This window comes from Camponotus vicinus, unplaced genomic scaffold (assembly GCF_025532165.1).
Source record: "Camponotus vicinus isolate PSW18456_S1 unplaced genomic scaffold, iyCamVici1.0 SCAF_11, whole genome shotgun sequence".
Lineage (NCBI taxonomy): Eukaryota > Metazoa > Arthropoda > Insecta > Hymenoptera > Formicidae > Camponotus > Camponotus vicinus.
In genome coordinates, this window is record NW_028141947.1 from 4,883,284 (window position 1) to 4,910,692 (window position 27,409).

At 33.0% G+C, this 27,409-nt stretch overlaps 2 pseudogenes across 1 annotated transcript; both read right to left on the reverse strand.

Moving 5' to 3' along the window:
* Window positions 1-1,689: 1,689 nt before the first annotated feature.
* Window positions 1,690-2,969, reverse strand: LOC145961841 (small ribosomal subunit protein uS11m-like; annotated as a pseudogene). Its single transcript, XR_014435721.1, has 3 exons — window positions 2,721-2,969; window positions 2,523-2,588; window positions 1,690-2,444 (listed from the first exon to the last, which is right to left on the reverse strand). The product of XR_014435721.1 is annotated as a small ribosomal subunit protein uS11m-like (transcript).
* An 11,414-nt stretch (window positions 2,970-14,383) lies between these two features.
* Window positions 14,384-23,327, reverse strand: LOC145962203 (uncharacterized; annotated as a pseudogene).
* Window positions 23,328-27,409: the final 4,082 nt, after the last annotated feature.

Below are 27,409 nucleotides of genomic sequence, written 5' to 3' on the forward strand. Positions count from 1 at the left end.
TGGAGGAAAGTACAAACATGAGCTTTCATCTCGATGCCCAATTTCGTCTAATAAGAACAAATTTGATTCGCGTCGATGATTAAAATAATTACCTCAAATTAATAATTTTTTCCTTATATCACATAATACAAAATTAATAATTCCAAACTTATAACTTTATTAAGAACTTATAACTCTATTTATATTAATTTATATTAAATTATTTAATTTATATTATCTATTAATCTATTAAGATATTTTAAAGATGTTTAAAAGAAAGTTGTTAAAACGTCTTCGAAACATCTTTTAGATATGCGTCTAGTTATAATTGTAATATAAATAGAAGCAAATCGATTAAGTATACAATTATACACGGTGAGTCATTTTAATCTATAATCCCAATTATCTCGTTGGCAAAGCATGACAGAAAAAATTTTCCCACAAAAGTTGTTTGTTTCTTTGGGGGCCATAAGATGGCACCATTGGTTTGACCTTGAAGAGTCATTTGAAGGTCACGTGAAGGTCACCTTCAATTTCTTAAATGGAATCTACATTTTCTCATTACATATTCTTGTAGCTTATCTCGAGAGCTTTCCAAAACACTATAATTAAATATTTTTCCCTCAAGTACTTATTGAGTTGAGGCTTGAAATAATTTCTTAATTTTACATAAACCGTAAAATATCTTGTAAAATATTCATTTTTCGATTATCTTACCTTAATACTTTTACGTACAAAATAATGAGAGGAATCAACTGGTGTAAAGAAAACACATAGTTGTTTTGAAGAAAAAATATGTAATTTGCAATTAACAATTCCATATTTTTTCTTAAAAACAACTATGTGTTTTCTTTACACCAATTGATTCCTCTCATTATTTTGTACATAAAAGTATTAAGGTAAGATAATCGAAAAATGAATATTTTACAAGATATTTTACGGTTTATGTAAAATTAAGAAATTATTTCAAGCCTCATAACTCAATAAGTACTTGAGGGAAAAATACTTAATTATAGTGTTTTGGAAAGCTCTCGAGATAAGCTACAAGAATATGTAATGAGAAAATGTAGGTTCCATTTAAGAAATTGAAGGTGACCTTCACGTGACCTTCAAATGACTCTTCAAGGTCAAACCAATGGTGCCATCTTATGGCCCCCAAAGAAACAAACAACTTTTGTGGGAAAATTTTTTCTGTCATGCTTTGCCAACGAGATAATTGGGATTATAGATTAAAATGACTCACCGTGTATAGTGCTAGTCAATTAGGATAGACAATTAATCTGTTATTAGTGATAAAAAACGAAATCCTGATTTCAAGAGTAGTTATATGTGATGACGTAATTAATATTCCGTCATATTGATAAAATATTGTACATTTATTAGTATAATTGGATAGCAAATATGATAATTGTTATTAGATCTGAAACTGAAATGTATTTATATATCATAATTCTCTCTCTCTCTCTCTCTCTTTCTGTTTATTTTGAAGACCTGTTATGTAACAATATCATTGCGAACGAAAATATTTTATTTATATAATATTTATTTACGTATTTCAGAATTAATGTTGTAATAAATAAATTGCTTCTGATCGAATATATATATATATATATATATATATATATATATATATATATATATATGTATGTATATATTGTAAATTCTTAATAATATGGTAAAATCATAAAATTGTATTGATATATTGCACAATTGATTGAAAAAAACGAAATGTGAGAAGAAATAATTATATAAAATATGATAAAAAATAATTAATAAGAAGAGAGATATAAAAAAATTCAATCTTATTTAAGATTATATTTAATCTAGTCATTTATATATCCTATATAATATATGCCTAGTATAGCATATGTATGTAATAATATACTTTGATATAATGGGCCTGTTCTTTTTAGCTGCACTGCTGCACTAATTAGTTAGAGTGAAAGAAAGTATGTTTGTCTCTTTCCAACTTATTGCACTAGTGCAGCAGTGCAGCTAAAAAGAACAGACCCAATATATACATATTTCTTGAATTTTTATTTATAAAAATGTTTATATATAGAATGACAATTATTTATTTGTTGTAAATAAAAGTAGAAAAATAAAGAAGAAACATGTTAAGAATAATCTTTACAATAAATCAATTAAGATATTCCTTATGTAATGAAATGAAAATACCAATGAATATTTCTATTTTGTTGACTTCAAGTAACTTGAAATAATAAAATTTTAATAGGTTGTATAGAGTTTAGTTATTTGGAAATATGAAATAATATGTATCATATACAAGTCTTATAAGATCTATTAATATATTCATTAATATTTTCACAATTAATTATAATTTATAACGTATAATAATCACAGTTTTCTTTGTTTTCGTGGCTAGGTGGACACCAACTTACCCTAGTAGCATCTGTAATTGATACAACATTTAAGCCTGCCATTTGAATGCCTTTTATAGAAGACTGAAAAATAACATTTTCAGTATTATATATATTATTTATTGAAAGAAAAACAAGTGGTAATTTTTTTTAAATACACACCATTCTACCTGCTCCAATACCTTGTACTCGTATTCTCACCATATTTACACCATAGTCCAGAATACGCTGAATAACAGATATATACATTTAAAAGATAAATATATATATTCATTATTCATTTATAATACATGTGTGTCTAACATAATACATCATATTCTATAATTAAACTTTTAAGAAACACATATAATCTATACTTACGCTAGCGAGTGTTATAGCTGCTTGTTGACCAGCAATATTTGTCTCTTTCTTAGCATTTTTAAAACCTTCTATACCAGCTGTATGCGTTATTATTACTAGATCCTTTCCATCAGTAAAGCTGAAAATTGTATCATTAGAAGTTGATTTTATATTAATAATGTGTAAATCTTTAAATGGTACACCATTAAAGAGTCGATTTGGTGTATCTGCAGGAAATAGATCCCTAAAAACATAATAAAAATAGATATTATTTTTTAATCAATAATGTGATAAGCCAATAAAATATAATGCAGTAAAATATAACTATGTATTAAATTTTTTTTTAATTCATATTACATCTACCATTATAAAGATTGTCATTTATATCTAATATAATTAGAAATAGTTAAGCAAGTTTAGTTGTAGAGTGATGTGTAATTAGTGCTCATTGTTGATTAATATTCAATGCTTCTACTGTAGTTTCTCCTTCTATTAATCCATATTTCGAGCCTCTGCCAACCTTCATTTTTTCGTTTTGTAATCGAATCTCCTTGCAACATGATATCGTGGTGCAAATGGGTCTGTTCTTTTTAGCTGCTACACTAGTGCAATAAGTTAGAAAGAGACAAACATACTTTCTTTCACTCTAACTAATTGCACTAGTGCAGCTAAAAAGAGCAGGCCCATAGTTTCTCGAGGTTATAACATTTAAATTGGTAAACAATAAACAGTGGTTGATCGACCATCAGCTGACACGCTTCCCTTTAATACAAGAAATTTCACACGTAAAACAGACTTAAACATTTTAGTTTAATAACTCAATAATATCTTAATATTTTATACCAAATAAATAAGTGAGAAAAACTAAGAGGAAAAAACTGAGTAATCACTTAAATATTGGAAAAGAAAACATCTATCCCGGAAAGAGAGGCGCTATCGTAGCATAACAAATATGGCAAATATGGCTATGTCGACAATTTTCACAAATTCTACATTGCCAAATAAATTGGTTCTTGCGATTTTAGCACTTCCATATCTTGAAATTCTGTGGAAACTTAAATTAACTTTATATCTTTTAGAGCCACAACTTTTCACGCAGCAACTTCTTCCGGCTATTTTTTTTCTGTGTTGAAGAGAAAATTCCATTGTCTCTTCAACAAATTTATTTTTAAAAGTTGACAGCACTTTATACCTGAACGTCTGAAGCACTTTTCTTGGTAACACAATTCTTATTTTTTCACAATTTTACTGGATGCCGTATTTAAACAAGGCTAAAACTATCGACGCGATGGCCATATTGATTAGTCTGTGTTTCTTGCAATACTATAGAAATGCTTATCGACATGGCACTTTACACAGCTGATGGATTGATTACTGACGACCTCTCGCATGCAGTATAAGGCTAATATCAGAGAGAAGACTGAGGCCGGTATTCATAGTCCGATCTTATATTTAAGATTGTTTTAAGTCTGGTCCGAGGTTGACTTAAGACCTCATTCAACCAATCAAATGGCTGCGTAGCATTTCAAGCTCGAACTTAAGACGATCTCAAATATGAGATCGGACTATGAATACCGGCCTGAGAGTTGCGAGAGAAAGCGATACTCCCTCTATGGACATTGAAAACGTGGACATGAACTACAAATGTCCATGAATGTTCTCAGAGGGTAATTTATGATGTACATAATTTCTGGTTTTGTTCCGTGCTATGTGCACGAAATGCCGGTAGCGCACCAGTGCTGTATAACAAGATACTTATGTATGTAAATTGATAGTAAATAAATTATTCAATCGCCAAAGATACTGTAATATTCAAAGTTAAAATAAATATTTTTCTATATTCATTGTCATATTTATATCTTTTTATTTACAAAACACAAAATGCCTGCTGTGGGATAAGAACATTTTTAACCGTATTTCCATAAATCTTCTTAATTAGCAGTAAACTGCCCACACAGAAAATAATATCTATTAGATATCTATTAGATATTCTCAATGGGCATTAGGGATATCCATGAATATATAGGAAACATTTATTAGACGTGCTTTAGATATCCAGATGTCCGTCATTCGAGATCTCATAAATATCCATAGGATATCTACATAAATATCCATTAGATATTCATACAATATTTAGTGGATATTTCTGTAGATATCCATTGCATGTATACTGGATATTCATCAGATTTCTGCGTGGATATTTATTCAATTTATTTTGTTCCATAAATATCTACAGGATATGTAAACCAATATCCTGTAAATATCTATACAATATTTAGTGGATATTTATTATATATAGATACATTTATTACGTATATATTGATATTTATTTTTGAATGAATATTGATTTAATGTTTTGTATATAGATACCATATATAACGGAATTTAAAAAAAAATTAACCGTCTGCGGTTAATTATATGGAGCTCTGGAGCTCCTCGCAAAAGCTAGAGGACATGCGGCTATAATAGTCTGCGCTCTTTGACCGATAAGCTGTGACTCGTGGGACCTGTGCTGCGGCCTATATACTGTCTTAGATGGATCCCACTTTCGGGTTAGGCGTTTTCCTTTTCGCCACCTAACGGCGAGGCGTGAAGCTCGTGGAAGTATATGAGTATCCATTGGATATCTTTGGTAGATTTTCAGTAGATATGGATATGTGGATTTTATATGGATGTCCAATAGATATTCTTGATGGATTTTCAGTGGACATGGATATGTAGACATTATATGGATGTCTAATGGATATCTTTGGTAGATGTTCAGTGGACATGGATATGTGGACAATATATGGATGTTCAATGGATATCTTTGGTAGATTTTCAGTAGATATGGATATGTGGATTTTATGTGGATGTCCAATGGATATCCTTGATAGATTTTTAGTGGACATAGATATGTAGACATTATATGGATGTCTAATGGATATCCTTGGTAGATGTTCAGTGGACATGGATATGTGGACAATATATGGATGTTCAATGGATATCTTTGGTAGATTTTCAGTAGATATGGGTATGTGGATTTTATATGGATGTCCAGTGGATATCTTCCATAGATTTTCAGTAGATATGGATATAGGGATTTTATATGGATATTCAATGGATATCATCATTGGTTATTCAGGAGATATAAACATTTTAGACATCTTTAGATATCTATTGGTTATCCATAGTGGATATGGACATTAAATGGATATGTAGATATCCAGTAGATATCCATTAGATATTTTCTTCTGTGTGGGCTCATCTTTGATATTTATCAATCATTTTTTTAATTATTTGAATATTTAATTATTAATACATGTATAGAATTTGTCAAATTAATCACTGATTCTTCTGAAGTTTTTATAATTAAGACTCGAAAAATATAGATGTTGCAAAATATTTTAAGTCTCTTCTTTTATAACAAATATAAAGAATTCATATGTTCCATTCTAATATAGTTAACATTATTTATATTTTTATTATAATTTTCATACCAGAATAATACTTTTATGCTTAATACTTTAGATAATACAATGTACTAAATTATAAAATTTAATATAATTACAAAATAGTATTACTATTAATAAATAGGTTGCATGCATACTGTCTTTTAGTATGCTACTAATACGCGTATTATACGCTATAATATACGAATCATAAGAATCAAAAGATTAAAGTAATGAAAAAGTTGTGAGATAGCAGTCATTTAATTACCCAGATAGCATACGGTCGTTTTATATATTACGTTTCTTAATATTACGTTTTATATATACGTTTCTTAAACGTATCCAATATTTTTAACCGTAAAGCATTAATAAGAAACGTTCCTATAGAAACGCTTTTAAAACCATAGTTAAGGAAATGTATTTTTCACGTTTCTATAGACAAAATAAAAACTAATTTTTATTAATTTCAAATTAATTTTAAACTATATATACATATGGACATACATATACATACATATACATATACATATACAAAACAACCTGATGTCTTTGAAATATGATATTCTTGAACGAATTCTAAGACTATTTTTTCTCTTGAAAAATTTTGTCCAAAGCTTAATTTTTGAGTTATAATAGAAAATAGTTGGCTACTCACGAGTCCGATACAACGGGCAGGCAGGGACGGCGCAACGCGTCACGAAAAGAATGCTCTCCCGTTTCCCCAGACGGTCAATTTTATTGCACAATATTTGATCCTTTGAAGTGTATTAAATTATTATTGCAGTTTCTACACAATATTATTACCGTCTAGGAGGGTTATAACGTAACGCTTAAGAATAAAATATTCAAACGCGAAATTACATAAAGTAACAAATAAACTGGAAATGGACGAATGAAAAACGAATTAGTAATCGCAATTTGTTTAAATATTCTTATCTTTAAGAAAACTGACGAATTTTATTTCTTTCGGGGGATCGTTTATCTTATAAATAACAGCTTCTAAATTTCACTTGACTTTACACAATAAAAATATTACTATTTTAATAATCTTTATTATTACTTGCAAATATTTACTTCCGCACAAATTAAGACATAAAATTACACGATAAATAGCGATTAGAAGTCCCCATTTCTCTCTTTCTCTCTCTCTCTCTCTCTCTCTCTCTCTCTCTTAATTATTTTATTCTTTATTTATTATTTTGCGTTTAAAAATGTTCAACGAAAAATAATTTTGTCGCTCTGAAAAGGGCGGATTTGCTTTGCATCGTTTTTATAAAAGATGTTCGAAGTGGCCTCTGTCCATCTCAACGCAGGCTCTCAGTTGTCTTAACATACTAATTTGGACTTTCTCTAACATATTTTCGTCTATCGTCCAAATTGCTTCATGAAGTTTGACGTCCAAATTATCAATATTTTCCGGATGTCCAAATTAGTATGTTAAGACGACTGAGAGCCTGCGTTGAGATGGATGGAGGCCACTTCGAACATCTTTTATAAAAACGATGCAAAACAAATCCGCCCTTTTCAGGGCGACAAAATTATTTTTCGTCGAACATTCTTAAACACAAAATAATAAATAAAGAATAAAATAATTGAGAGAGAGAGAGAGAGAGAGAAAGAGAGAAATGGGGACTTCTAATCGCTATTTATGGTGTAATTTTATGTCTTAATTTCTGCGGAAGTAAATATTTGCAAGTAATAATAAAGATTATTAAAATAGTAATATTTTTATTGTGTAAAGTCAAGTGAAATTTAGAAGCTGTTATTTATAAGATAAACGATCCCCAGAAAGAAATAAAATTCGTCAGTTTTCTTAAAGATAAGAATATTTAATCAAACTGCGATTACTATTTCGTTTTTCATTCGACCATTTCCAGTTTATTTGTTACTTTATGTAATTTCGCGTTTGAATATTTTATTCTTAAGCGTTACGTTATAACCCTCCTAGACGGTAATAATATTGTTAAATATTGTGTAGAAACTGCAATAATAATTTAATACACTTCAAAGGATCAAATATTGTGCAATAAAATTGACTGACTGGGGAAACGGGAGAGCATTTGTCTCGTGACGCGTTGCGCCGTCCCTGCCTGCCCGTTGTATCGGACTCGTGAGTAGTCAACTATTTTCTATTATAACTCAAAAATTAAGCTTAGGACAAAATTTTTCAAAAGGAAAAATAGTCTTAGAATTCGTTCAAGAATATCATATTTCAAAGACATCAGGTTGTTTTGAATCACCCTGTATATACAGGGTGGGCCATTTTAATCTATGCACCCAAATTTCTTTGTACCTAAGACAGATACGGAAAAATGATTCAGACAAAAGTTTTATGGTTTCGAGGGGGCCATAAGATGGTATCATTGGTTTGACCTTGAAGAGTTATTTGAAGGTCACATGAAGGTCACCTTTAATTTCTTAAATGGAACCTACTATTTGTCATTGCACATTCTTGTAGCTTATCTCGAGAGCTTTCCAAAACACTATAATTAAGTACTTTTTTGTTAAGTACTTTTTGAGTTATGAGGCTTGAAATAATTTCTTAATTTTACATAAACCGTAAAATATCTTGTAAAATATTCATTTTTCGATTATCTTACCTTAATACTTTTATGTACAAAATAATGAGAGGAATCAATTGGTGTAAAGAAAACACATAGTTGTTTTTAAGAAAAAATATGTAATTTGCAATTAACAATTCCATATTTTTTCTTAAAAACAACTATGTGTTTTCTTTACACCAATTGATTCCTCTCATTATTTTGTACATAAAAGTATTAAGGTAAGATAATCGAAAAATGAATATTTTACAAGATATTTTACGGTTTATGTAAAATTAAGAAATTATTTCAAGCCTCATAACTCAAAAACTACTTAACAAAAAAGTACTTAATTATAGTGTTTTGGAAAGCTCTCGAGATAAGCTACAAGAATATGCAATGACAAATAGTAGGTTCCATTTAAGAAATTAAAGGTGACCTTCATGTGACCTTCAAATAACTCTTCAAGGTCAAACCAATGATACCATCTTATGGCCCCCTCGAAACCATAAAACTTTTGTCTGAATCATTTTTCCGTATCTGTCTTAGGTACAAAGAAATTTGGGTGCATAGATTAAAATGGCCCACCCTGTATATATATATATATATATATATATATATATATGTATATAAATAAATATATATATATATATATACATATGTATATATAATTATTATGAAAACTATATTAATTTCTATTTACAAATATATGAATAAGATCACTAAGAATCAGTATTTCATTGATCTCTAGTAGAAACGCTTCTTTTTTGTTACTTTATCTTATATCTCATTAATTATAGTCAGTGGAGGTAAAGTTTCACCGCAAAATCAGTAATCGCTAGTTCGTTTGTTTACCGCTACGGTGCGCTATTTTTCTCGTACTTAAGTTTTAGTCATGAGGATTATATAAAGCTTGCAAAAGACGACAGATAAAATTAAAAGTATCACCTCGATTTAATTTATGATACAATCTCAATACAGGAATTTCTGATATTAAATCGATTTTGTAAGTCGGACATGTCCGGCGAATAAACGAAAATGATCTGTTCATTATATATTAAAGATATAAAATAAATCATCATCTATTTAACATTCATGTTCTAATATGCATGTAAATATAAATAAAATTTTTAATTTTATACGAAGTAGATAAATTAATATTACTAATTAAAACAGTCAGTATTAATTCTTTTAGTAAAATATTATTGATTTATAGTGCTAATAACTTATAACTGCATATCAACTGTATATCAGTAACTCTGTTTACTGTTTTCAGTAATAATATACTGATTCATTTTTAGAGAGTGTGTATGAATGCATTCTTTATTAATTCCATAAAAACCAAACGTTTAACGAATAAAAGAAAAAAATGTATTTTAAACGTATTTTAAACATTTTTTAAACGTTTTTTTTATTAGAAAAGAAACGTATCTCTTAACGTTCTTCAAGTGGATATTTTAATCAATCCGAAACGTTTTCAAGAGTCGGTTATAAAACGTTTCGAAGAAACATTTGTGAAACGTTTTTGAAACGAATATGTGCTACCTGGGTAATAATTAATTTATGTTCACATTTATTAAAATGTAAAGTTTAGTTGTTTGATTGTAAGTATTAAATAAATAATTATTATTCATAAGAATCGATAATTGAAGAACCATAATAAAAGTTGTTTCTATTCTTTTTGTTTCAATCTTTACTTGTAATAATAAATGATTGCTCTTCCATAAAGATTTATCGTCGTACAATTTTATGTCGTTTAACAAAAATTAATTAATTATTAATTAAAAGTCATCGCTAATTATGTTTAGATATTAGTTGCGATCACGTTTAGAAAAAGAATTTAATAATTATACAAAATGTTTCGCATTACTATTTCGTTGAGTGTCGCTATACGTATGATAGCAAGGGTTTGTACTACATAAACAATAGCTCGTTACTGTTTATATTGCCAAAATCGAATACCGTGTTAATGATAATTCGTTGCCAAAATATTTTATATACTATGATATGTATGTATTTGCGAAATATTAAATTATTTTAATTTAAAAGATTAATTAATGATTTTACTTATTAAACGATTAATGTTTAAATTAGGAGCCTTTCGTAATGTTAATTATTTGGATTTACAATTCGATTGTTTTATTGCGCGTCTTCAATTTAAATTATATTTAAATCTTAAAGAAAAAAAGCGATAAAGCGCATTATGGCAAAATATATTTGATTCTAAATATCATTAAAGAAATAATTATTGTCCGTAAAGATCGCAACGAAACAACGATTTATTATTTTAACCCCCCCCTATCATTACGATTCTTGATTAAATGAATAAATTACACGGGGCGTATGTTTCGTTCATCGTTGAATTATTATCGAAATCATTGTTTTCAGAAAAACCAGGTTACCAGGAAAACCTGGGATTAGTTCCAATCTTACAATAAAAATCCCGAATTTTTAACAGAACACCGAACTAGACACCGCGAATTAATCTTATAAGAACCGATAAGAAATAATTTTTCATAATGAAAATCGTTTTTACTCTTCACCGGTACTTTGCTGTTCCTCGTGGTACTTTCATTCATTTGAATTCACTCGCGAAAATATTCGCGATCGCGTTAAAAAAGAAATTCAATAATATACAGCATTTTGCATCACTATTTTACTCAAGTGTCATCGTGTGAATAATAGCAAAACCGTAAGATATAAATATTAGCGCGTTACTGTTTATACAGTCAACGTAAAATATGATGTTATTTAGATAATTTGATGCTGAAACGTTTTACGTACTTTAACGTATACTCTTATACACGCAAAATATTAAATTGTAGAAGTTTTTAAATTTATAGATTAATGAAATAATTATTTATTAAACAATTAATTAATATACGAAACGTTTCGTATCATTACTTATTGTTTGAATATCACCGAACAAATGATAGCAAAACTGTATGTATAAACAACGCGCTACTGTTTACGTTGCCAATGTCATGATTTTATTGATAATTCGTTGCCGAAATATTTTATGTGCTATAAAATACACACGCGCAGAATATTAAATTATAGAAGTATTTTAATTTATTGATTAAAATTGATTATTTATTAAACAATTCATTCATTATGGAACCCTTTATGTACAAAATATTTTAATAATATATTATTGTGAAGCAGTTTATGAAATATTACTATCTATATAAAAGTATTAATTAATACGAGAGTATTTTATTATAGATATTTTAAGTATATTAAAATAAGATAATCCAGAATATTTTATATATATGTTATACTAATATAACTTAAAAGCTTAAATAATTTAGATAATTTACAATGAGAGAGAGAGAGAGAGAGAGAGAGAGAGAGAGAGAGAGAGAGAGAATCGTTATCGAGAAAATGGCAAGCAATATATAATATGATCTGAATATAAATGATATATATAAATCTAATATACAGAGTGTCCCATTTAACTTGAGACATCGAAGCAACTCGAAACCATAGCGGTTTCGGTGAGAATGTTTTAAACAAAAGTTGTATGGTTTTAAGGGGGCCATAAGATGGTGTCATTGGTTTTACCTTAAAAAGTTGTTTAAAGGTCACGTGAAGGTCACCTCCAACTTTTTAAATGGGACGTCCTATATACTTTTGCATATTCTTATAGCTTGCCTCGAGAGCTTTCCAAAACACTATAATAAAGTATTTCTTCATTGAGTACTTTTCGAGTTATGAGGCTTGAAATAATTTCTTAATTTTACATAAACCATAAAATATCTAGTGAAATATTCATTTTTCGATTACCTTACCTTAACACTTTTATGTACAAAATAATGAGAGGAATCAATTGGTGTAAAAAAAACACATAGTTGTTTTGAAGAAAAAATATGTAATTTGCAATTAACAATTCCATATTTTTTCTTAAAAACAACTGTATGTTTTCTTTATTCCAATTGAGTCCTATCATTATTTTGAACATAAAAGTATTAAGGTAAGGTAATCGAAAAATGAATATTTTACTAGATATTTTATGGTTTATATAAAATTAAGAAATTATTTCAAGCCTCATAACTCGAAAAGTACTCAATGAAGAAATACTTTATTATAGTGTTTTGGAAAGCTCTCGAGGGAAGCTATAAGAATATGCAAAAGTATATAGGGTGTCTCATTTAAAAAGTTGGAGGACCTTCATGTGACCTTCAAATGACTTTTCAAGGTAAAACCAATGACACCATCTTATGGCCCCCTTAAAACCATATAACTTTTGTTTAAAACATTCTCACCGAAACCGACATGGTTTCGAGTTGCTTCGATGTCTCAAGTTAAGTGGGACACCCTGTATAAATGATATACAGGGTGTTCTAAAAAGGTATGTCAAAAATTTAAGTAGATATTCCTCACACCTGAAGGATGAAAAAATGCTGTATGGACATAGGTGCGGAAATGCTTATTTCAGGAGTTATGTTGAAAATACTGTTAGCTGTATTACTTACACAAGGAAAAATTTAGGATTAATTATTGTAGACGACAATCGTTTAATTAGGCTTATTTATATTTGGTTTTAATGTGACCTTGAGTATGTTACAATAAATGTTGAAATTGTTCACCATTTTCCTAAATATAAGCAGTGACACGTCGACGCATCGATTCACGGACACGTTCAAAAATGCCTGACGTACAGCGGATTGTCTCGCAACCTGCAGTGATAGGGTCACGAAGATCTTGAATATCACGCACTGGTGGCATTTTTTAACGTATCCGTGAATCGATGCGTCGACGTATCACTGCTTGTATTCAGGAAAATGGTGAACATTTTCAACATTTATTGTAACATACTCAAGGTCATATTAAAACCAAATGTAAATAAGCCTAATTAAACGATTGTCGTCTACAATAATTAATCCTAAATTTTTCCTTGTGTAAGTAATACAGCTAACAGTATTTTCAACATAACTCCTGAAATAAGCATTTCCGCACCTATGTCCATATAACTTTTTTTATCCTTCAGGTGTGAGGAATATCTCCTTAATTTTTTGACATACCTTTTTAGAACACCCCGTATATGAATATATATATATCAGAGTTGGGAAAGTTACTTTATAAAAGTATTTAGTTACAGTTTTTTTACTAAAAAATGTAACTAGTTACAGTTACAAGTTACTAATTCTGAAAAGTAACGCGTTACAGTTACAGTTACTCAAAAAGTAACGAGTCGTTACTTTGCAGTTACTTTTTTCCAATGAAAATAAAAATATCCAATGAATATAAAAATAATCTGCACGCAGTAATAAAAATTTAATGACAATCTTATAAGGTATTAATTTAATTCTTGTAAATTATAGAGAATTTTAGAATGACATTCACTTTAAAGGAAGAAAAGTACATTTTATTTTAATTCAAAAATAGCTAAATATAAACAAAAACTTTTATTTAACGTAAAAAAAAATTTATAAAAAAATATAATTTTATTGCATCTCGCTCTTATAATATTATTATTTTAAGGTAAACACAATATGTGTAGATATATATAATTAATCTTTACTTTTTTACTATATTTTTACTATATTTTTTATTATATATATATATGTATATATACATCGAATAATATTTATTACTATATTTTTTCTTAATATTTATAAGATACATGAAATAATAAGAAACATATCATGATGATTAATACATGAAATACTAAGTATTAGTATGTTAAATGATTTAATGTTTAAAATTTTGATTAATAAAAATTTTTATTTATTTTCAAAAAAATTTGGTATTCAATTATGTCATCGTGAAGATGTCCTCTTTGTGGTGTTATTACGGAACCACCAACACTAAATATTCGTTCAACGGATGCACTACTCGGAAGTGCCGTATTATATTTAATAAAAAGGTTTTTAATTGCAGTGTAATCATGTAACATATATATATATATATATATATATATATATATATATATATATATTAATACTGAAGTTATCCGATTTTAAAAATCGATACAATTCTTCTTGTGTGGATTCAACTTTTTTTACTTGCTGATCAAAAGCAAAGAAGTCATCGCGATCGTCGAGTTTCTCACTAAGATTAGGGGAACTCTCAGTAGAACGGATTCCTAATAAATCTTCTAAATAATTTTTAGCGAGTTTCCTTTCTTCTCCATTTATCCAATTTAATTTGAATTTAGGATGCAAACAACTTGCAATAATAAGCTCTTCTTTTTCAAATAATGCGGAAAATCTAGAATTATATATGTTCAGAATCAATGAATAAATATTCTTTATTTAAAAAATAACAAATTAATTTTAGCAAATACCTTTTATTTAAACCTTGTTGTATAGCTGCGATTAGTGATTGGCAATATGTAAATCCATTTTTATTGAATTTTTCTAATTTTTCTTTTAAAGTTTTCAAGACCGGTAATAAGTATCCCATGTACATTCCTGTCTCGCTTTGCAATATATCTAAGGCTTGCGCTAAAGGTTTCATTACCTAAATCAAACAAAATAAGGAAAAGATACATTTTATTAAACATATTATACATATTACGACCTCTACATATATATATATATATATATATATATATATATATATATATATTACAATTACATATTAATATATATTGTAATTTATTTAGAGGTATGCCTGACGGTATTCTTCTAGGAATTTAATTTCATTTTCTGTCAGTCTTTGCAAATTACAATAATCAAACAAAATAAGGAAAAGATACATTTTATTAAACATATACATATTACGACCTCTACATATATATATATATATATATATATATATATATATATATATATATTACAATTACATATTAATACATATTGTAATTTATTTAGAGGTATGCCTGACAGTATTCTTCTAGGAATTTAATTTAATTTTCTGTCAGTCTTTGCAAATTACAATAATCGAGGCATTGATTAATTTTTTTCGGAATCATTTTTTAAAAGAGTTGCTAATTGCAATACAGAATCATAAGTAGAGTTCCATCTATCAAAATAGAAAAAGATGAAAAAAATATAGAAAATTATTACTTAATAAAATTATTTAATAATTATTTAATAAATTATTTATAAAAAATATACTTATTATATATATACTTATATACAGAGTTGAATGAAAATATAATGAGAAATGAAAGTGAATATTTTGATTAACGTGATTAATATTGAAAAATAATAAATATGCAACTTATTTGATTATAGGATTGCTGACAGTTGTCAATGCTTTTTATTATTATGTCGAGAGAATAATATCTGAGATATTTATATATAAGTCACCAAGTGACTTGTATATAAATATTACAAATATACTTTCTAGATACTAAAATCGTTATGGTATCGTTATGAAATCTAAGATCAAATAAATTTCATATTTACTACCTAATACAAGAAATCTTTTACATGGTAATAACGGGAGTTTTCAAATAGACGCCACAAGTTTTCTTTATTTTGTCAGATATTTGTGTAGATTGATTATGCTTATTCCATAATTTGGTTAATTTGGCAAATGTCAATCTATATAGTTTTTTGTACAAAATATCACTATCTATAGCTTTCTCGGAATCTTTTACCGCGACTAGGTTTAAAGTGTGACTCACACATCTATGATGTGGCGGAAGGGTAAGCGAATTTTCTGCATCCGTGTCTTCTATATCGTTTGTAATTAAGAGATTATTTATATCGTGAAATTCTACAGCATTAGATGTTTCATTTTCATCTTTTTCAAAATTCCTAAAAAATATTATTTATATTATATATATATATGACTCATTCCACGTCAACCGGAACAGTCCTGTAGCCAAAATTTGCTTTGCTCGACAAGAGTGTGTGAGGTCTCAAAAAATTCGTATTGATGTATACTTTCAAAAGCAACGTGGCCTTTTGAAAAATCCAACATGGCTGATTCAATATGGCGCCTGGAAGTTGTGGATGAGATGGAATACTGAATAAAATCATCAACAATAATTTCAAAAGCCCTTTAATTCATCTCTAAAATGTTTATAGTACTGTTTTGGGGGTCGCTGATTACGAATCTGACGTTAGAATTTCAAAATTCAAAATGGCGGACACAATATAGCGGTCATCCACCAGGCCAAACACGTCTTATAGCCGGAAAACGGTTGCAATTGATTTTAGAGTATCAGTAAGGGGGTTTTCGTGGTCGCTGACTACGAATCTGACGTTAGAAATTCAAAATTCAAAATGGCGGGCACAATATGGCGGTCATCCACCAGGCCAAACGTCTTATAGCCGGAAAACAGTTGCAATTGATTTCAGAGTATCGATAAGGGGGTTTTCTTGGTCGCTGAATACAAATCTGATATCAAGATTTCAGAATCTAAAATGGCTAATCCAGTATGGTGACCATATAACAGATGTGCATGATTAATCTCATGATAGCAAAACATTTATAATTTTTGTAAATTTCTGCTTTGAACTTTTTTTTGAAGTCTCTTAGGATTAACTGAACTATTAAAATATGAATTTCATTTCGGGAGCTATATTCATTATGTATAATCATGTAGTGTATGCAATAGCTTAATTATAAAGTGCTCAATGAGTATTATTAGCAATTAAGACCATCTAATCATAGTTCTTTGAATTTAAAAGAAGCTCTCTGCGTTAAACAGGGTTGAGACTGTCTTCATGTACAATTTTTTCTATTTTTTTCTATTTTTTCTATTTTTTTATTTGTTCTTATTCAAATTAAAAACTTTTCTTTCAATATTAGAATACATATCTTACATTTTATAGACTTAAATATTTTTTAATTAGTATTGCGTAGTACTTAAAACTGTTTTAGCTCCTGAGTATCTCATAACTTTCAAAGTTTTATTACCTCCACAATGAAGGCGTGTCCATTTTGAATATTTTTAACAGGAGGAGCATTCGAAAATCTTTTATTAAGATGCCTTTTAGTTTTTTCATGAAGTACTGCGCTGTAATACATTATTTTCATGGTGTTAAATTTTTTTTAGCCCACATGAAAAGATCTTGCGATGATAACAGTGCTTCAGTGGCTTTTGCTTGCAGACTCGCGCGTGTAGCTTCACGTTTAAAAGTCGCACCTAGACCATCACAAGCCCCTTTGCCGTGAGCTGTTGCATGCATATGCTATTCTGCACTAATACCGAAATCTTCTTTGTGATGTATCAAATTGCATATTTGAAAGCGATTCTTATAATGCTGCTTGGCACCGTCAGTCACATAAATAATTTTCTTTACTTTTGGAACTATATTTTTTATTTCAGGTATCAATAACTGTTGTAGAACGTAAACAGCAGCAGTATCATGTGCAGTAGAATCTGATAGTACTATAAAACTTTGGTGTTTAATGCCTTCTTTAGATCTATAATAAAAAATTGCTGGATGTACACTGATTATTGTTGAAGTGAAAAGCTTGGGCTGCATATGTGTTATGTAAGCATAGTTTTCAGAAAAGTCACAGTGAACTAACACTTCATCTTTTTTTAAGTTATCTTTTCGCTCTGAAATGTAAGTTGCCTGATTATTAACAATATAATGATGAGGTAACAATTTTTCCAAATGTTCACAAAGCTTATCTACGAAATTTTCAACGTCAAGACATTCTTTTTTCAATGTACATCGATCAGTTGATTGCCATGTACTATAAATTATTTCTTCAATATTATTATTCTCAAAAATATCGGTAACAAAAGATGAAAAGCGTTTGAAATCCGGACAATTTTTGCACTGACGGAAGTAGCACTCAGCACGTGAGTCTTCACATATTACAAATTGAAAGCAATCTTTGTAACTTTTTATTGGATATTCTGAATTATCAGTGAGTCTTTGCAAATTACAACCATCTAGCATTGCCTTGAAATTTTCATGAATTGTGCATACACACACGCTATGTGTCCCCTTTGCTCCAGCAAGCACACACCATTTTGGTCTAATTGTAAGTTCTGCAAACTTATTCAAACTTATTGAACATTCCGGATTAATTTTCTTAAATTGTGAATGTAAATAGCTTATATCACTAAGTAGTAAGCGTTTTTGCACTTTCTTCTTCTCTTCATCCACTACAATATTAACAACATCTTTTGTACTTGGCATTATTCGGCTGTTTATATCATTTTCGTAAAACTTTATTACCTTGTCGACTGTACAAGATGGTAATTTTTTTCCTAATTTAGAAACAGGCGATGTTAAAATACCTTTGGCTTTTTTTAAGTCTCTCGCTTTTTTAGCCATTCGTATGGAAGTGCCAAATTCATTGGCAATCTCGCGAAGAGACCAACAATCAGGAGCTATTATAAGAATACTCACACGGAGAGGATCATTAACAGCTAAGCTATTATATTTATTTTTTAGTCCGTGTAATAATTCTTCTAATTGGCATTCCCTAGAAAGATGTGATTTTTTCGGTGGAGAAACATCTAAATCTTCATCCGACATAACATTTTCTTCAGAAATGGTCTCGATTGTCCTATCTTGACTAGCATTCATAGATGACTTATTACATTTATAAAATTTAATACGACATTGCTTACATATTTTTGAATGCGTGTTCAAGTTCGGAAACTTTTCTAGCATTGATTTTGACGGATTTCGCAAATCTCGTCCCTTATGTCCATCAATGCCAAATGGATTGACGCATCTATCTATACGTAGCTTACTGTTTGAACTTTCTGACTGCATTAGTATTCTCCAAATATCACGTAATGTGCTTATGCAATGATTACCTACCCAATGCATATGCACTTTCACTATTTCGGAAATGACAGAAAAAGGAATAATTCACCCAATCAATGTAAATGTTCGTCAACTATTCCACAGAGGACCGTTAAAAAAGCAATTACAGCACCCAATGTAAACGACCTCCAACTATCCCGAAAAACGCAGCTGGAAAAACAAAAACTCATCTAATGCTCCCAAATAAACCGAAAAAAATGAATAGAGAAAAAGTACAAACTCTATCTAAATGTACTTAAAGTAGTCTAAAAATAACTGCAGAAGAAACAATTCACAGCATCCGATGTTAATGTCTTCTAACTATTCCGAACACACTGTTAGAAAAGTAAATATTTACGCTATGTAAATTTTAGACATAGGTCAGACCAGATAGATGGCCGCCATATTCGGTCCGTAATTTTATATTCCGAAATTCTGATGTCAGATTTGCAATAAGCAACTACAAATACCCTCTTACCGATACTCTAAAATCAATTGCAACCGTTTTCCGGCTATAAGACGTGTTTGGCCTGGTGGATGACCGCTATATTGTGTCCGCCATTTTGAATTTTGAAATTCTAACGTCAGATTCGTAATCAACGACCCCCAAAACAGTACTATAAACATTTTAGAGATGAATTAAAGGGCTTTTGAAATTATTGTTGATGATTTTATTCAGTATTCCATCTCATCCACAACTTCCAGGCGCCATATTGAATCAGCCATGTTGGATTTTTCAAAAGGCCACGTTGTTTTTGAAAGTATACATCAATACGAATTTTTTGAGACCTCACACACTCTTGTCGAGCAAAGCAAATTTTGGCTACAGGACTGTTCCGGTTGACGTGGAATGAGTCATATATATATATATATATATATATATAATACAAATTATTATATCCATATTTATATTGTATATCATTTGCACAGATAATTATTATTATATAATTATTTGTATTACATGATAAAAAGAAATGTATGTGAGCGAAAAAATACTGTATTCGTTTGCACATGTAAAAAAATTTAAATAATATACTAAATATATTTTTCTTAAAACAACCTCTTACCGAAAAGCTTTAACAAAATTGGTTCCATTGTCGGTAATTGCACACATTGTCGGTTAAAACACACTTTATTTTGGATATGATATTCGAGGAAGACTGAATTAATTGCTCGAGCTAAAACATCGTATGTATGTTTGCCTTTTATCCTACGGCAAGCCAATGCAGCCGACTCTCTTTCGAAAGTTACAGGATTCACCCAATGAATAGTAATTCCTAAATAACTCCTACACAAATTTAGATTTTAATTTATAAAATATAAAAATACAATTCAACGAAAATATAAAAATATAAAATACTAGCTGTACCCTGCGCGCGCTGCTACGCCTACAAAAATCGAATTTAAAGAGAACTCGTTATAACAATTCTGTGCTCATTTTTTTTTATTGAAATGCTCTTGGATATACAATCCCGAAAGTATGCAATCTCGTTCAAAAAATGATAAAAACGCATCGTAATGGAACACTGCTTCACGTATCATTAAGTTAATGTTGACTAAAACCTTCCCAGGAGTTCATAGATCATTTCATCCGAAGCAACCTATATGATTAGAGCTAAACTGTGGTTTCCTATAAGACACAAACAAACAAACATTCATTTTTATATATAGAGATAAAATATAAAAATATAAAATAATATTACTAACCTTTTTGCTTTGCTCCACAAATCTGCTGTTGTCGCAATTAGTTCAATTTCTGTCAATTTTTTTTCCAGAGTATCTTTCATTTTATGGTATGTTTCACAAACTTTGTCTCTTAATGTTTTTCTACACATATGTAAAGGATCTTATGTAAAGAATCTTATACGAATATGTAAAGGAAGTCCAATTCTAAGCAAATTAATGAATGCTGGACTGTCTACAATGGAAAGAGGTTGAATATCTTCAATAATAAAGCGTAGTATCGCTTTATCTAATGTTTTTTGAGTAACTGCTGTGCTCCCCGAGTCCCATCTCTCCAATATTTGACATTTGTTTGTAATATTATTCTGAGGATCTTCACTTGGACGTTTATTTGATAATTTCAGTTTTGCCTTATCTATGTTTTCCAATAGATGTGAACGTTTTGCCTATTAATTTTATTTTATCTATTAATTTTATATATATACACAACAAAAGGAAAAAGAAAGAGAAAAGGAGAGAAAGATAGAAATAACATATCAATATAATAGTCTTGATATTTGAAACATGTATATAAAATAATTTCATAATAAGTACAGAAATAATAACATAATAGAAATTTCTTTGAAAAGTAAAAAGCATTTACGAAAAATCTCATAAGAAAAGTTAAAATTTGTAAAGCTAATATTGTGTTAACATTTGTTTCCATTAAAAAAGAGAATTTTGCGTATTTTTCTCAGTCTATAAATTTAAAAAAATAAAACAAATTGTAATTTAGACAATTTCTAAATTGAAAAAACCGTAAATGTAATCAAGCTGTCATACTTTTGATTCCTACTTTTTTGTACATTTTTTATTCAAGGTTGAATGTCATATAATTATGTATTGTTTCTTAAAAGTTTAAAATTAAAATTTGAAAAAATAAAAAGTTCAAAATTAAAAATTAAAAATATAATTTTCTAATTATTTAATTTTATTATAATTTATAATAATATTGTAACGATTCGCCTGTCCCGAACGCCACGGACTGGCTCGCCGGTTCCCAGGATCCGGGAGTAGGAGGGAGAGCCAAACTTGCGAAACCTGTATTGTTGTTTAATCAGCGTTTATTCAAAACTTGTTAACAAATGAGTAGAACTTATAACTAAGACTTAGCTTAACAGAATATCTTACAAACTAACAGATGATGCACGCGGATCTACTAGCTAAGGCTTAATGCTATCGCATGCCGGTGATGCCCTGGCAGCGGAGAGGTTGTGCCCGTCTCCGTCGGTCGAACGCCGGTGATAACCTAGCTGCGGAGAGGTTCCGCCCGTCTCCGTCGGCAGGAACGGTCGGGAGCGTCGAACGCCGGTGATAACCTGGTTGCGGAGAGGTTGCGCCCGTCTCCGTCGACAGGAACGGTCAAGATTGCTCACTGGGAAGCGATTCAGGAGGTCCTCGGTTGTACCTGGAGGCTAGGAGTCAGTCAGACACCGGCTGGGAAAAGGTAGCGAAGTATCGCTCCGGCCAACTTATATACCGCTCGCCGGGATCCCCACTCGCGCTCCGTGGCAGCGAAGTGGGGCGGTTGGTCGGAGTGGGATCGCCCACTGGCGGAAACGCTTGGGGAGCGCCCAAAGGCGCCGAAAGTGCCCGGACGGTTGGTCGGCCCGGCCGTTTAATTAGTACGGCACTGTGGTGTCGTTACAATATTATAATTTATTTAATATTTATTTATTTAACTATTTATTTAATATTAAATTTATGTAAAAATTTTTTATGAAATAAATTATTCTTTTAATTTTATTTTAACATAAGAAATTTATGGACTATATCCATATTTATATTGTATATAATTTGTACAGTTTCGATTCATTAATTTAAATAAAAGAAAGATTTGAGTATACAAGTCTTTACGAAATCAACATTAAACAGATTATTATTTGCTTATTATTTATTATTTATTATTATTCATTATAATTTTCAATTCATATTTACTTTTTGAGACTACTTTTTTAAGAATAACAATTATATAAACAACTGAATTTGATAAGAATATAATAACCCATAAGTACCAAAAATAATTATTAAAAAAATAAAATTTTATTAAAAATATTTTTTAATAAAAATGTATTAATATATTAATGTTTTCTTAAATTTGAAGTTGAAGTTTTACTTGCATGAATAATTTTCTTGCAAATTTTGCACAAAAATGCCCAGATTTTTTCGTTTTTCAAAAGTTTTTGCTGTAATTCAAATACTTCTGCATATGCATGGCATTTTATAATTCTTCTCTGAAGATTGAGATGTCTCCATTGCTTTCTAATTTTTCTTCATAGTCCTTTTGTTCGTGTCCGAACATAGTGATCTCTCTCTTTCATATACCTGTGTTGCGCACCAGATTATCACACGTATATGGGACCTACAATTTAATGCCGATTCCGAACGGCTGAAAAATAGAGAGATTCTCTTGGCAAGATTTCTCGGTGGTTTGCCAGTGCCTTCCGAGAGAGGAGCGAGCGTATACAATTTTTCGGTTCTATCGGGAATCGAACCCGGGACCTTTGGCTTTGTAGACTAGTGCGCTATCTACTGTGCCACGCTTCATTTATGACAGAGTTTTAAGAACAAATTCCTTGGTTTATTCTATGAAAGGGATTTTTTTTGCGAACTCCTTAGGTGGTCTTCAAGAAAAAGTTTTCTAGGAATACGTATTAACTGATTCTCTGAATGCATCGCTTGCAAGGTCGTGTCCTACATACATTACAGTAGTTATAATAAATTACAATAAATGACTTTTCCAAAGATTTACAATAATTGATTATTTAAAATATTGGTTATTTATCATGATTTTTACATAAATAGATTCTCTTTAATCTTTTTAGACACTGTAACGATGCACCCCCGAATGCATCGTTTCCCGGCGAACACCGGCCGGAAGCTGCCGCCCGACGAACATCGGTCGGGCAATGGCAGAGGCGCAGTGCGCCCATTTTTTAACGTTTAGAGAACAACCGGGCAGGGACTCTCAACTATTGAGAGACTACCGTCGGGAGCCGTTACCGGCGGTTGAGAACCCGCGTTCGGCACCCCGAACTCCCCCGGGCGGACCCGAACCGCTTCGATTTTTACCGCCGCTCGGTGGGGGTAATTACCGAATACGCCGGCGCGGGTAATTAGCCGAGTATAAAACGGGCTCTCGACGGCATAACAGGACAGATCCTTGCGATCCTCTCAAGCGCCTAGCTAGTCCGAAGGCAAGCAAAGCAGCTCAGAGAAATCCTTGCGAGAATAACAAGGCCAGAAGGTAGTGAGAACGCTGCCTCTGCCGATCGATATCGGCGCCTGTGAAATCGCCTCCGAACCAAGATCCTTATCAGGCATCGCGCCTTCACGAGGTGGAACGAGAGCCGCCTCCGACGCTCGCTAGCGTCGCGACGCCTTCCAAAAACCCGCAATCCATCCGGGAATTATCAAGAGACGAGCCGAATAATAAATTAGATTAAAGCCGGCCGAATTAAAGCCGAACAGCTGAGCGCTACGAGCCGTGCATAAAAACCGCGACAAAAACACGCCCGACGAGTCGCAAGAAAGCGATAATGCGCCGATACCGGGAAACGGGCGAGTGCATCGCGCCCGGAAATAATCGGTACATTTATACACACACACCCACTCGACACATCTGTACATATACATTTATACACGCGCATACACATTCACATCCACACAACGCATCTGTACATATACAATTATACACGCACATATACACGCGCATACACAACACATTTGTACATTTACATTGGCAACAATAAAGACTTATTGCACACACATTTCCGCGTTACCGTGTTATTGATTCCGGCACCTGGATCCGACGGCTATCCATATAATTACGTTTCCGCGGTACACGAAAAACCGCCCGTTACATTGGCGCCCGAACAGGGACCGTTTAAATAGAAAACCGTGCAGGTGTGTGTGTGCGTAGGGAGGCGCGTGAGAATGAAGGGGTGGATTTACGCCCAGCCGAAGGCCCAGCTGACGGCCGTGCTGCGGTCATACGACCTCGATGACTCCGGACTGCTGGACGAGCTCCGTCGCCGAATGAGTACGTTTGTCGATGATAATCCGGACGAGTTCGAACCACCGATGGGGGAGGCAAGCGCGGGGCCGGCTCCGTGCATTACGGTGACCACTCCCAACCAACATGAGCATGCCGTGGAAGCTCCGGCCACGGACGCGAAGATAATTAATCAGATCCGGAAGTGGGGTTGCCATTTCGATGGTCGAGACCCTGCCGCGTTCCTAGAGAGACTCCGCGAACTCAGGGACGGATATGGGATCTCGGGGCCCCAGATGCTAAAGGGGTTGCCCGAGGTGTTAAAAGGTGATACGTTGTTGTGATACCGGAATCACCGCGAGGATTGGCGGACGTGGAACGACTTTGAGCGCGCATTTCATCTGCAATTTTTTCCACGGCGATACGCGGCCTCGTTGCGCCGGGAAATTATGGGTCGCCATCAGACGAGCGGCGAGGAATTTACACGCTACTCCACGGTGATGATGACACTGATGCGTCGGGCCGGAGGGTTTTCGCGTGAAGAGCAGCTCGAATTAATATACGAGAATATGCATCCCGATTATAAGACGTATGTTCGCGTGGACGATATCCGGAGTATCGCCGAGTTGCAGGTCCGGGCAAAAGAATTTGAAGACATAGAGCGGGAGAAACGAGAGATGAAGAAGCGCGAGAAACCGACCCCGACCGTCGCCGCCGCGTATAACAAGCGCGAATGCTGCTGGCGCTGCAAGCAGCGGGGGCACACGCGGGCCCGGTGCCGGCGCCCGGCTTTAAAGTTCTGCTCCCAGTGCGGCAAGGACGGCGTGTTGACTTCCGAATGCCATCCGCGTCCGGGAAACGAATCAGGGGCGGGGGATCTTACGGTCGCGACTCCCGCCCGAAATTCCGCGTAAGGTTTCTTCCCCGACCGCATATATACGTGACCATCAAGGGACGGTGGTTCGACGCCCTGATCGACTCCGGGTCGGAAGTCTCCCTCATAAACCGCCACACCGTGGACGTACTCCGACGGGAAGGAGTAACCGAACAAACAGGGGAAGGGGGACAGATCCTGCTGGTGGACGGGACGCCGGCGGACGCCCCCGGAACCGTGGTCATTCCCCTTTGCGTACAAGGCAAGAAGGTCACGCACACCTTCACGATTCTGCCCGAGATGGAGAGTGATCTCCTCCTCGGGATCGACGCTCAGGCCAAATTAAGGCTGAGGATTCCGACACCGCTCCTGTCCATTATCGGGGAGGGAGGTCAGTGCTGGGCCGCCAAGGGGCTGGCCAGCCAGACACCGGAGGAGCACCGAGCGCTCCAGAAATTTTTAGAGGGGGAACTCCGGAAGTTCGGGGAGATCGGCGGACCCACCGGAAGAATCCAGCATAGAATCCGCTTGAAAGACGCGACACCCATCAAGCAGCGGTACCGGCCGCGGAACCCGGCCATGCAGGCCATAATCGACCGCGAAGTGGAAGAAATGCTGGAGCAAGGCGTTATTGAACCCTCCGATAGTCCGTGGAGTTCACCGATAGTGGTGGTCCGGAAGAAAGACGGCAAATCCCGTTTTTGTATCGACTTCCGCCGCGTAAACGAGGTGACCCACCGCGACGCGTACCCGCTACCCCAGGTGACCGCCACCCTAGATAAGTTAAGGGGGGCCCGCTATCTGTCGACTCTCGACCTTAAGAACGGGTATTGGCAGGTACCACTCACGCAGGAGAGCCGACCAATTACCGCCTTTACGGTGCCCGGAAAAGGGCTTTTCCACTTCCGGGTCATGCCGTTCGGGCTGCACTCGGCGCCCGCCACTTTTCAACGGCTATTAGATACCGTCCTCGGACCTGACGTCCTCGGACCTCGAACCGCACGTCTTCGTGTACTTGGACGACATAATCGTCGTTAGCCGCACGTTCTCGGAACATCTCGAGCTGCTTGCCGAAACCTTTCGTCGACTCCGGGAAGCGCGTCTTCGACTGAACCCGGAAAAGTGTAAATTCTGCGTCGAACAATTAAAATATCTGGGGCACGTAGTGGGACAAGACGGGATCAGGACGGACCCGGAGAAAGTTAGTGCCGTGGCCGGTTGGCCAGAGCCAACGACGATAAAACAAATCCGCCAATTTCTCGGGATGGCGTCATGGTACCGACGGTTTATCGAGAACTTCTCAACCATAGCCGCTCCGCTGACACAACTAACGCGTAAAAATGCCCGATGGAAATGGGGGGACGAGGAAGCAAACGCGTTCCGCGCTCTCAAGGAGCGATTAATTTCCGCGCCCGTTCTCGCTTGCCCGGATTTCACGCGACGTTTTTGTTTGCAAACGGATGCCAGCAG